The sequence below is a fragment of the Herpailurus yagouaroundi genome, unplaced genomic scaffold, assembly GCF_014898765.1.
Source record: "Herpailurus yagouaroundi ecotype Mexico unplaced genomic scaffold, PumYag 199, whole genome shotgun sequence".
NCBI classification, from domain to species: domain Eukaryota; kingdom Metazoa; phylum Chordata; class Mammalia; order Carnivora; family Felidae; genus Herpailurus; species Herpailurus yagouaroundi.
This window is the reverse complement of record NW_024412430.1, coordinates 12,597,176-12,606,869: the sequence shown is the minus strand read 5'-3', so window position 1 is coordinate 12,606,869 and position 9,694 is coordinate 12,597,176. Positions and strand designations below refer to the sequence as shown.

The 9,694-nt window shown below is 47.6% G+C and overlaps 1 protein-coding gene across 5 annotated transcripts in view; it reads right to left on the bottom strand.

Annotated features, from left to right (window-relative positions):
• KANK1 (KN motif and ankyrin repeat domains 1) overlaps positions 1-161 on the bottom strand; it is a 210,569-nt gene extending 210,408 nt beyond the window's left edge. For 3 of the 5 annotated variants that reach the window (XR_005782834.1, XM_040449424.1, XM_040449425.1), the window contains exon 1: positions 57-159. The gene's annotated coding sequence lies outside the window, so the exon portion shown is untranslated. Of the gene's footprint in view, positions 1-56 lie in introns of all 5 variants that reach the window. The other 2 variants (XM_040449427.1, XM_040449429.1) reach the window with 1 other exon arrangement.
• Positions 162-9,694: the final 9,533 nt, after the last annotated feature.

Below are 9,694 nucleotides of genomic sequence, written 5' to 3'. Positions count from 1 at the left end.
ACCCCCCTCGCCCACCCGGCCCGGCACCGGGCCCCGCGCAGCGCCGGCTCACTCACCTCCAGGCGCGCTCCCCAACCTGCGGCGCCCGGCCGGCCGCGGCTCCGGGACCTCGGAGGAGGGGGCGGGGCGCGGAGGGCGGAGCCGGCGCCGGCGAGCAAGCGCCAGAATTAAACCCCGAAACGGACTGCAGCCGCCGCAGGGACGGAGGAGTCGCGGGAGGCCGGCCAGCCTCCGTCCCCAGGCGGGAAGCGACGGCGGCTGCGTACCGGCGCGGGGCGGGAGGGAGCCCCGGGCGGCTCCGGAGACCGCCGGGGACCCCTGCCCTGCGCGGCGCTTCTTTGTACCCCGGGGACCCGGCCGGCGGGCGGGCCCCAGTGCGCCTGCGCGCCGCGGCCACTCCACTCGGCCCACGAGGCACCTTCGCGCACCTCCGCCTCACCCCTGCCCGCTGGCCCCTGTCCGGCGAGCGGCGTGCGGGGGAGCTCCAGCCGCCCGGCACGCACCTGCCGCCCCCGGCGGTTTGCTCTTCTCCCCGAGGCCGCGAAGGTTCCACCCGCAGTGAAACTTGAGTCGGTTCCCACCTACCGTCCCCGACGGGGAGGGACCCCGGCTAACACCTCCCACCCCTCCGCCCAGACCTTGCTCGGGCGCCTGCGGCTTGTTTTCTGGCCCCAGGTGAGCGTGCGGGGCTCTCGCTTCCCGCAGGTGCGTGAGTCCCCGGGGCGACCAGGAACCTCCCGCCGCCGTGCCCACGACCGGCCCTGCGTCCTCCGTGCGTTCGCCCCGGCTCGACTGCGGGGCAGAGTCCTCGGTGGAAAAGAAACACGCGTGTCCAGAAGCGCGCGTGTGTTCGGAGGACTCCAGAGAAGGCGCAGTGCCTGCCTCGGGGGCTGAGGGCCCACCAAGAAGTCAGACGCTCATTTCAGAGCCGTCGCAGTGGGTGCGAGAGAGACGGACGAGTGGCGATTGAGAGACCGTGACTCCAGTCTTTGAAATGAAAATGGTTTGAACAAACAGGACTGGAGGGCCAACCAACTTTAAGGAAACCAAGTGTTACTAACACAAAACACACATGCACACACACACAGGCATTAATGCCAGCTCCCCAGTCAGGGCTTTTAACGGGGGTAGGGCCCTCCCCCCTGAGCTCCTCAGCAGAGCATACACCCAGCGGAGCCCTACACTTGTCACGGGTATTTTTCTAAGTGGGTAAAAGTGAGAAATCATCAAACCTCAAAAGACGAAATGCGGGCCTCTGGGGCGAAGAAGCTGTGAAATCAGCGCCTCTCTATGTGTTCGGGCACAGCGCACCTGCTAATTCCTGACAGTGATGGCCCTGCCAATTAAATCTCATCAGCGCCCCTGCAGCTCATCAGGTGGCCTTTCCTTCTTCTGGGCCTCAGTTTCTTCACCTGTAGAATGGGGTGAATGGGTTCAGTAGATCTTCTCCACCCTCTCTCTGCCTAACGTCCATAATTCTATGAAAAGAATCCTCGTCACCAGGGGGACAAGTGGGGGCGCTGCATACACAGGGCGCTCTCTACCCTTTGTTTTCCCTTCATTACGTTTAGTCTGTAAATACCTCTTTCATAAACCCTCAAACGTTGTCAAACCGAATCGATCAAAAGGATGGCAGGTTCTGAATCTTTTTGGTGGGTGTCTATTTGAAATTTCACTTCATTTTTAGTCATTTACCCGTTGCGATGCAACCAACATACCATAAAAGTTAAAGTTTACAATATGGTGATTTGAACATATTCAAAGTTAAGCAACCATTGCCACTAATTCCAGAACACTTTGATTATTCCAATAAGAACCCCCACACTGGGCAGTCACTCCTCAGTGTCCCTGACACTGATCCCCAATCAATCACTACTCTACTTTCTGGCTCTGTGAATTTGCCTATTCTGGGTATTTCTGGATATAAATAGAAACATACAATATGTAACCTTTGTGTGTGGCTTCCTAAAGTTTACCTAATATTTGCAGAGTTCATTCATGCTACAGTTTTTATCAATACTTTATTCCTTTTCGGGGTGCCTGGGTGGCTCAGTCGGTTGGTCATCTGACTTCAGCTCAGGTCATGATCTCATGGTTCATGAGTTTGAGCCCCGTGTCGGGATCTGTGCTGACAGCTCGGAGCCTGGAGCCTGCTTTGGATTCTGTGTCTCCTCTCTCTGCCCCTCCCCTGTTCATGCTCTTTCTCTCCTCTCTCTCAAAAATAAATAAACATTAAAAAAAACTTTATTCCTTTTTATAGCTGAATGATATTCCATCGTATGGATAGGCCCACACCTTATTTATCCATTTGCCATTTGATGGACATTTTGGATTGTTTCCACCTTTTGGCTCTATGCTGCCCTGTGATCGAGGAGAGGAGGGAAACTTCTTAGCTATTTGGTAACTCTATGATTAACTTTTCCAGGAACTAACAAACTTTTCCCAAGTGGCTGTACTATTTACATTCCCATTATAAGAGTTCTAATGTCTCCAAACCCTTGCCCATAGTTGTTATTTTTATTATATATATATATATATATATATATATATATATATATATATTCTAATGGGGGTGGATTGGTTTTAATTTGCATTTCCCAAATGACTAATGATGTGGAGCATCTTTCTTTTCATATCCTTATTGGCCATCTGCATATCTGCCCTGGAGAAATGTCAACTCAAATCCTTTGCCCATTTTTACATTGGGTTATGTATCTTTTTATGGTTTTTTTTTTTTAATGTTTATTTATTGTTTTGAGAGAGAAAAAAAAGAGAGAGAGCATGGGGGAAGGGCCGAGAGGGAGACCCAGAATCCGGAGCAGGCTCCAGGCTCCGAGCTGTCAGCACACAGCCCGATGCGGGGCTCAGACTCACAAGCTGAGAGATCATGACCTGAAGTCTGACGCTTAACCTACTGAGCCACCCAGGGGTCCCTCATTTTATTGTTGAGTTGCAAGTGGTCTTTGCTTATATCTAATAAGTAATAGTAGTTCTTTATCAGACAGATGATTGGTAAATATTTTCTCCCATTCTCTGAGTTGTCTTTTCACTTTCCTGAGAGTGTCCTTTGAAACACATAGGTTTTTAACTTGATAGGGATATGTTTTTACAACATGACATGAGCTAACACTTATGTTATAAGCTAATACTTCACAGGTTTTCAGACTGTAAAAGTAATGCATGCCCATTATCAGAAATAAACTTTGGGTGGGGCGCCTGGGTGGCTCAGTCGGTTGAGCATCCGACTTTGGCTCAGGTCATGATCTCACGGTTCATGGGTTCAAGCCCCGCATCAGGTTCTGTGCTGACAGCTCAGAACCTGGAACCTGCTTTGGATTCTGTGCCTCCCTCTTTCTCTGCCCTTCCCCCACTAGTGGTCTGTCTCTCTCTCTCCAAAAAATAAATAAACATTAAAAAATTTTTGAAAAAGAAATAAACTTTGGGAAAATATAAAAAGGATAAATAAAAATTAACAATCACTTATGGCTCCGTCACCTGCATATGGTCACTGCTCAGATTGTGGCTTATTTCCTGCAGGGCCTTTTCAAACGCACATTTATTTATTTGCTATCACCCCAATGACATCACGCGGCCCACGCTCTGCACTTGGGGTCATGATGAGGACTCCCTGGCAGCATCCCCAGGTTTAGAACTTCCTCCTTTCCCATCAAAACCAATGCTTCTGTGCCCATTCCTTCAGGTTCAGTTAAACCATCTAGTACAAAGGGGCACCTGGGTGGTTCAGTCAGTTAAGCGTCTCCCTTTGGCTCAGGTCATCATCTCATGGTTCATGGGTTCAAGCCCTGCATCGGGCTCTTTGCTCTCAACACGGGGCCAATTCAGATCCTCTGTCCCCCTCGCTGTCTGCCCCTCCTCTGTTTGCACAGGCACATGCTCTCTCTCTCTCTCTGTCTCTCTCTCTCTGAAAAATAAACAAACGTTAAAAAAGCTATCTAGGACATTAATAATGCACATGACCGTAAGTTACAGAAGCTTCGCAGTTAAAGGTCATCTGGCCTGGTTCTGGGATATATGCCCCGTCAGACCATTTGCATAGTGGACTTTCATGTCACATAATTAGTCAGTCATCTGCCACATATTAGGGATTTTGTGCAAGTAGCAACTGCCAATGGTTTTACCTCCCTGAGCCTCAAGCTCCTTGTCTGTACAATGGAAATAATACCAACCTTGAGGGGCAGTGAGAATCAAATCTCACAGAGTGAGTTGGACCAGACTGGGCCTTGGGTGTGCTGCAGGTAGGAATCTGGGACCCTGTATGTCCCATGCATTCGAGCCCAATAAGGTACACGGCAGCACGGAGATGAATCAGGAAAGAGCAAGGAAGACACACAGGCAAGAGGTCGCCAAAGTCATACTAGTCCTTTGGGACACGTGAGAATTGGGGCAGGCCCTGGGAGTTATTTCCTTTCTCACATTCTTCTTCATTTCATTTTTTTTTTTATATAATAGGTATATACCACTCTTATCGTTGAGATGGTTTTAAAGTTTTTGTTATTCTCAAATATTTTATAGATGTGAGGGAAAGGGTTTTGTCTGTTTTCACACCAGAGCATTAAAGAGAAGTCCTGGTGGTAAGAATGTGTGTGTGTGTGTGTGTGTGTGTGTGTGTGTGTGTGTGTCCATATGTGTGTGTGCGACGGAGCGTGTGTGTGCAGTGTAAGCCTGGACACAGGTGAGACTCTCTCAAAGAAAAGGTAAACTGAGGCACAGGGTGGGGGACTGTGGAGTTGAGACAGCTGGATCCCCCCATGTAGATCTTTTCCCAAGGCCGACCTCAGAGGTTCTAGATTTTACTAAGGGAAGCTATGTGTTCCTCACCCCTGCTCAGGTCTTAACTGCTGTTAAGGAGTCTTCTTTCTGAATAACATTTATTAATATTACAAAACCCTAGTCCCTGACTCACTGCCACTGGCTCTGTGGTTCCCTCTTCCAAAATAGCACTTCGACCTCCGTCACCGGAGAAAGCTAAAATATAGCAGCAGAAGGGAACGGCCCACATTGCTGGCTCTGGCTTCTTTCCAAATCCCAAGCTCACAACTCAGACTTCACCCTTTCATTTGTCACTGACTTAGAACCATTACAAAGCTTAGAAATTAATGTAAAATAATCGAGTTGCTGACTGCATCAGAAAACATACAGTTACTACCTAAATCTACAAAGAAAAGAGGACCTAATTATTTCAACCTATAACCAGATAGCCCCACACTCCTGGTTCCTGGAAATGAGCGTCTCAAAAGTAAAGGACTCACTGATTCATTTGCTTTAGTTATTTTGCAAAGTAACTTAGGGTTTAGTCTGCATGAGGCTGAAACACTGTACGAATACGTTTTACATATTGTTGAAGGATATAAGCCTAGTTCAGGATATTTGAGCTAAGAATAATTTTTACTCATAATTATAATCATCAATGTATCATTGTTACTAATATAAAATATTAATACAGTACTCAAAAGGTACATGACATTCTCAGAGATTCCTAAGTAGAGGGATTATATATACAAGCTTATCCCTGCGAACCCACTATATTTAGGACATTTACTTATTTAGCAAATATTTACCGGGGACCTACTGTGCCCAAAGCACTGGGTTAAGCTTTATAAAGGACACAGAGACGAAGAATCCCAAGAAACTACCTGTAGTTTAGAGGAGTTAACACGTGTACAAAATTCACTGTCACATAAAAGGCTCTGGCTTGAAAGAGGCATGAAGTATCATTATAATTAAAACAATAGAATGTTAATAATTGATAACACTTACTGAGAGCCTCATTGTCCTGCGAGCTTGTCATGATGATTATTCACGTTGCAGAAATGAAGACAGAGCTTCAGGGAGAGTCAAGTACGTACCAGAAGCCACAATGCTTAGCGGTGGAGGGAGGATTCGAACCCAGGTCGCAGAGCTGCTGAGCCAGAACTCACCACCCATCACTTTCAGCTAGCCTAGTGTGTGCATTGTGTTGGAGGTATTTTGTTTTGTTTGTTTTTGTTTTCATCGTATTGGGTGATAACTTCGCACTGAGTCATTGTCACTGAAGCATTTTCTCCCTTGGCAAGGAGCCCCTGCCCCGGTGATCTTTTGACCTCGACCTCATAGCACCATTCTTTAACCTGGTAGTTTTCGAAACAACCCGGCGGTCCTTTGAGCCTCGGTGACTTTTCATCGAACAGACCTTCAATGGAGGATAAACATGAAGGTTCTCTGAACACAGCTGAACAGGGAGGGCATCTTCTGTGGGCTCCAGGGGCATGGGGGGGTTGGTGGGTTGGGAAGGAGGCTGCCCCACATTCAGTGGAGGCTTAGCACAGCTGAAACCCAGTAAGGAACACTGATGTCAATCCAACCTCCGTCTTGTCACTAAAGAAGCATTCACTTTCCCTGCACTAGCAGGGCTGCATCTAGTTCAACAGATGGATGGGCGTGAACCTGATGAGGTCTTAGAGTTGGTCGTGCTGAATGTTCCTTGTGACATGAAGAGCAGCTTCCTTTAATCGGGAATTATCTTGTAAAGGTCAAAGATGACTTCCTGACCTGGTGGTCCAAACCTGGTCAGGAAGGTTGGGAAAGTCAAACGCTGAGCACCAGAACCGACCGAGTTGGAAAAATCGTGGCTCTTGCTGGAAGGGATCTGGTTACATAAGAGCCTTTTAACGAATGCCTTATTCAAAAGATTCCTGGTATGTGTAACATGGCAGTAAGGTTCAACAAAGAAGGGCTTAGTCAACTTGTTTCTTCCGGCCACAATGCTGGAGTCTGACAAAGCCCAGCCAGAGGAGGGGAGGAGAATGCTGGGGAGGGGGCGGGGAGGGGAGGGGAGGCAGTCACACAGAGTTGGGGGACAATGGCTTTAGTTCAGGGATACCCTCCCTGAAATCCTGCTTTGAGACTTGAAGCCAAGGCAAGGATTTTTTTTTCCCTAAGGTTTTCTTGTTTACTGTCCTTCCTGTTTCTCTCCAGGAAACACAGAGAACTCTAGAAAGCGATTATTATTATCCTAACAAAGAAGCTAACCCAATTCCTTCGCACCTTCTGTCTCAGGTCAGCCTAAAGGGCAGTTCACTTACCTAATCAATGCAAGGGCTTGCTGTCTGTGGTAGTCTGTGTGCCTTGGCTGACTTGTCCCCTCTGTGTGGTCGGTCTTTCAGGCTTTCACGTACCTAAGCGCAGGGACCTAGTCTGTTGAACTCTCAGGACACTGCTCAGGTCATGGGCACGATTTTTTAAAATAATATATGTAATTGATTGTTAAGTTAGCTAACATACAGGGCACACACAGTGTGCTCTTGGCTTTGGGGGTAGATTCCCATGATTCATCACTTACATGCAACACCCAGGGCTCATCCCAAAAAGTGCCCTCCTCAATGTCCGGGCACTATTTTTATGGTGCCGGTTATTTTGAAAACTGGAAGTAACTCAAATGTCTTATAATAGGTATGATTTGAGATGATGTGACACAGCACTAGTGAAGAATGCCATAGAGCCAGGAAAAATGTTAAGAATATTGTAGTCTTTTGGGACACATGCAATGATTCTAAGGAGGAAGGAACATCAAAATACCAAGCAGTGCATACACATTGATATATACTGGCAACAACTATGTAAAAAAAATAAATGTTTGTAGACTACCAAAGAGCCATGGTGATCTTTAAAGATCAAACATGACTGAGGCACCCGGGTGGCTCAGTTGGTTAAGTGTCCAACTCTTGATTTCCGCTCAGCTCATGATCTCAGTTTGTGAGTTCGAGCCCCATGTCAGGCAACACAATGACAGCACAGAACCTGCTTGGGATTCTCTCTCTCTGTCTTTCTCCTGCTCATGCACACTCTCTCTCTTCTCTCTCAAAATAAATAAAGAAACATTAAAAAAAAAATAACGATCAAACATGGTAGAAATGGGTTTAGGCCCAGTCAATCCTTTATAATCAAAAGTTAACTTAAAATATATATAAACTATTGTATTAGTTATATACTGCTATGTAAATAAATTATCCCAAAACGTAGAAGCTTGAGACAACAAACATTTATCGTCTCACCCGGTTTCTGTGGCTCAGGAAGCTGGGAGCTGCTTAGCTGGATGGTTCCGGCTCAGAGTCTGTCATGAAGTTGCGGTCAAAATGTCTGCGAGGACAGCTGTCAAATGAAGGCTTGACCACAGCTGGTGGGTCCACTTCCAAGATGGCTCTGACTCACATGGCCGTTGTCAAAAGGACTCAGTTCCTTGTCATGTAGACCTGTCCCTGGGGAGCACCTCTCCATAGGGAGTGGCTCTCCGTAGGGCTGTCCGTGACATGACAGCTGGCTTCCCCAGAGCAACTGATGATTGCGAGGGAGAGAAAGACCAAGATCATAGCTGCAAGGCCTTTTACAATCTAATCTCTAAAGTGACATATCATCACTTCCGCCATATTCTATGGTCACATAGGCCAACCACGATACGGTGGGGGAGGGGACCGTACACAGGTCCGAATACTGAGACAGGATCATGAGGGATAATCTCGGAAGTTAGCTACACAACTATTAATAACAATAAGAAGACATTTTTGCTCAAAAGCATGTTTTGGTTGTTGAACGTACATTTCGAGTATACCTTGAAATACGTATTTCAAAATACCTAAGCCCCTGACTATACTTTTCAAGACACGATCCCAGTATTCACTTAGTATCATCTACGTGCCATGAGCACTGTATTAAGGTTTTACATGGACTTCCTCCTGCAACCCTCAAGCTTGGAGGGGGGCACTTTTTGTGGCCTCCTTTCAGTCATTTCGGAGATGGAACTTGAAGCACAGAGAGGTTCAGCAACCTGCCCGAGGGCACACATCTATCGAGGACAGAAACCAGCACATGAGCTCAGATATGTCATCCAGGCACACACATCTTCACTAAGCTGTACTGATTCCCCCAGTGACAGTTTTGTGGGATCAATCCCTATCCTAACCCGGCTTTACAAGCTAAGGGCCATCACTCCAGGCGGGTGGGGACTTGAGGATGACCCCGCAGGCACAGAATGAATAAACTAAGACTCCAATTCACAGTTAGGTTCCTGGAGTCTTTCATCATGATGAAGACAGTAACAGTGGCTGGGGCATCTCTCTTCCTCCCCTCTCCCTTCCCTCCACTCCGGCTACACTGGCCTCCCTGCTGCTCTTGAAACACTCCCAGCATGCTTCTGCCTTAGGTCTTTTCTGTTTGATGATCCTCTTGCCATCCCCCAGATCAGCACGGCTCCTTCCAGTACCTCCTTTTCCCAAATGTCACCTCTCCAGGGAGGCCCGCTGATACTGGGCCACTTGACATGATCACTCCACTTTTACTTAGCCCCGTCTTCCCTCCCTGACTCTCCCTTCCCATAGCAGTCAGCACCGTCCGTATCTGGGTCTGTTTTGTTCACTGAGGTGTCCTAGCACTTATAACAGTCTTTGGTGCATAATGAGACAGAGAAAGAGAGAGAGATTGTGAGCAGGGGAGGCACGGGGAGAGAGGGAGACAGAGAATTCCAAATGGGCTATGCAATGTCAGTGCAAAGCCTGACGCGGGGCTCGAACTCACAAACCACGAGATCGTGACCTGAGCCGAAATCAAGAGTTAGCCACTTAACCAAATGAGCCACGCAGGCACCCTGAGAGCTGTTGTTGCTGCTTCTTCTTCTTCTTCTTCTTCTTTTTTACTATTTATT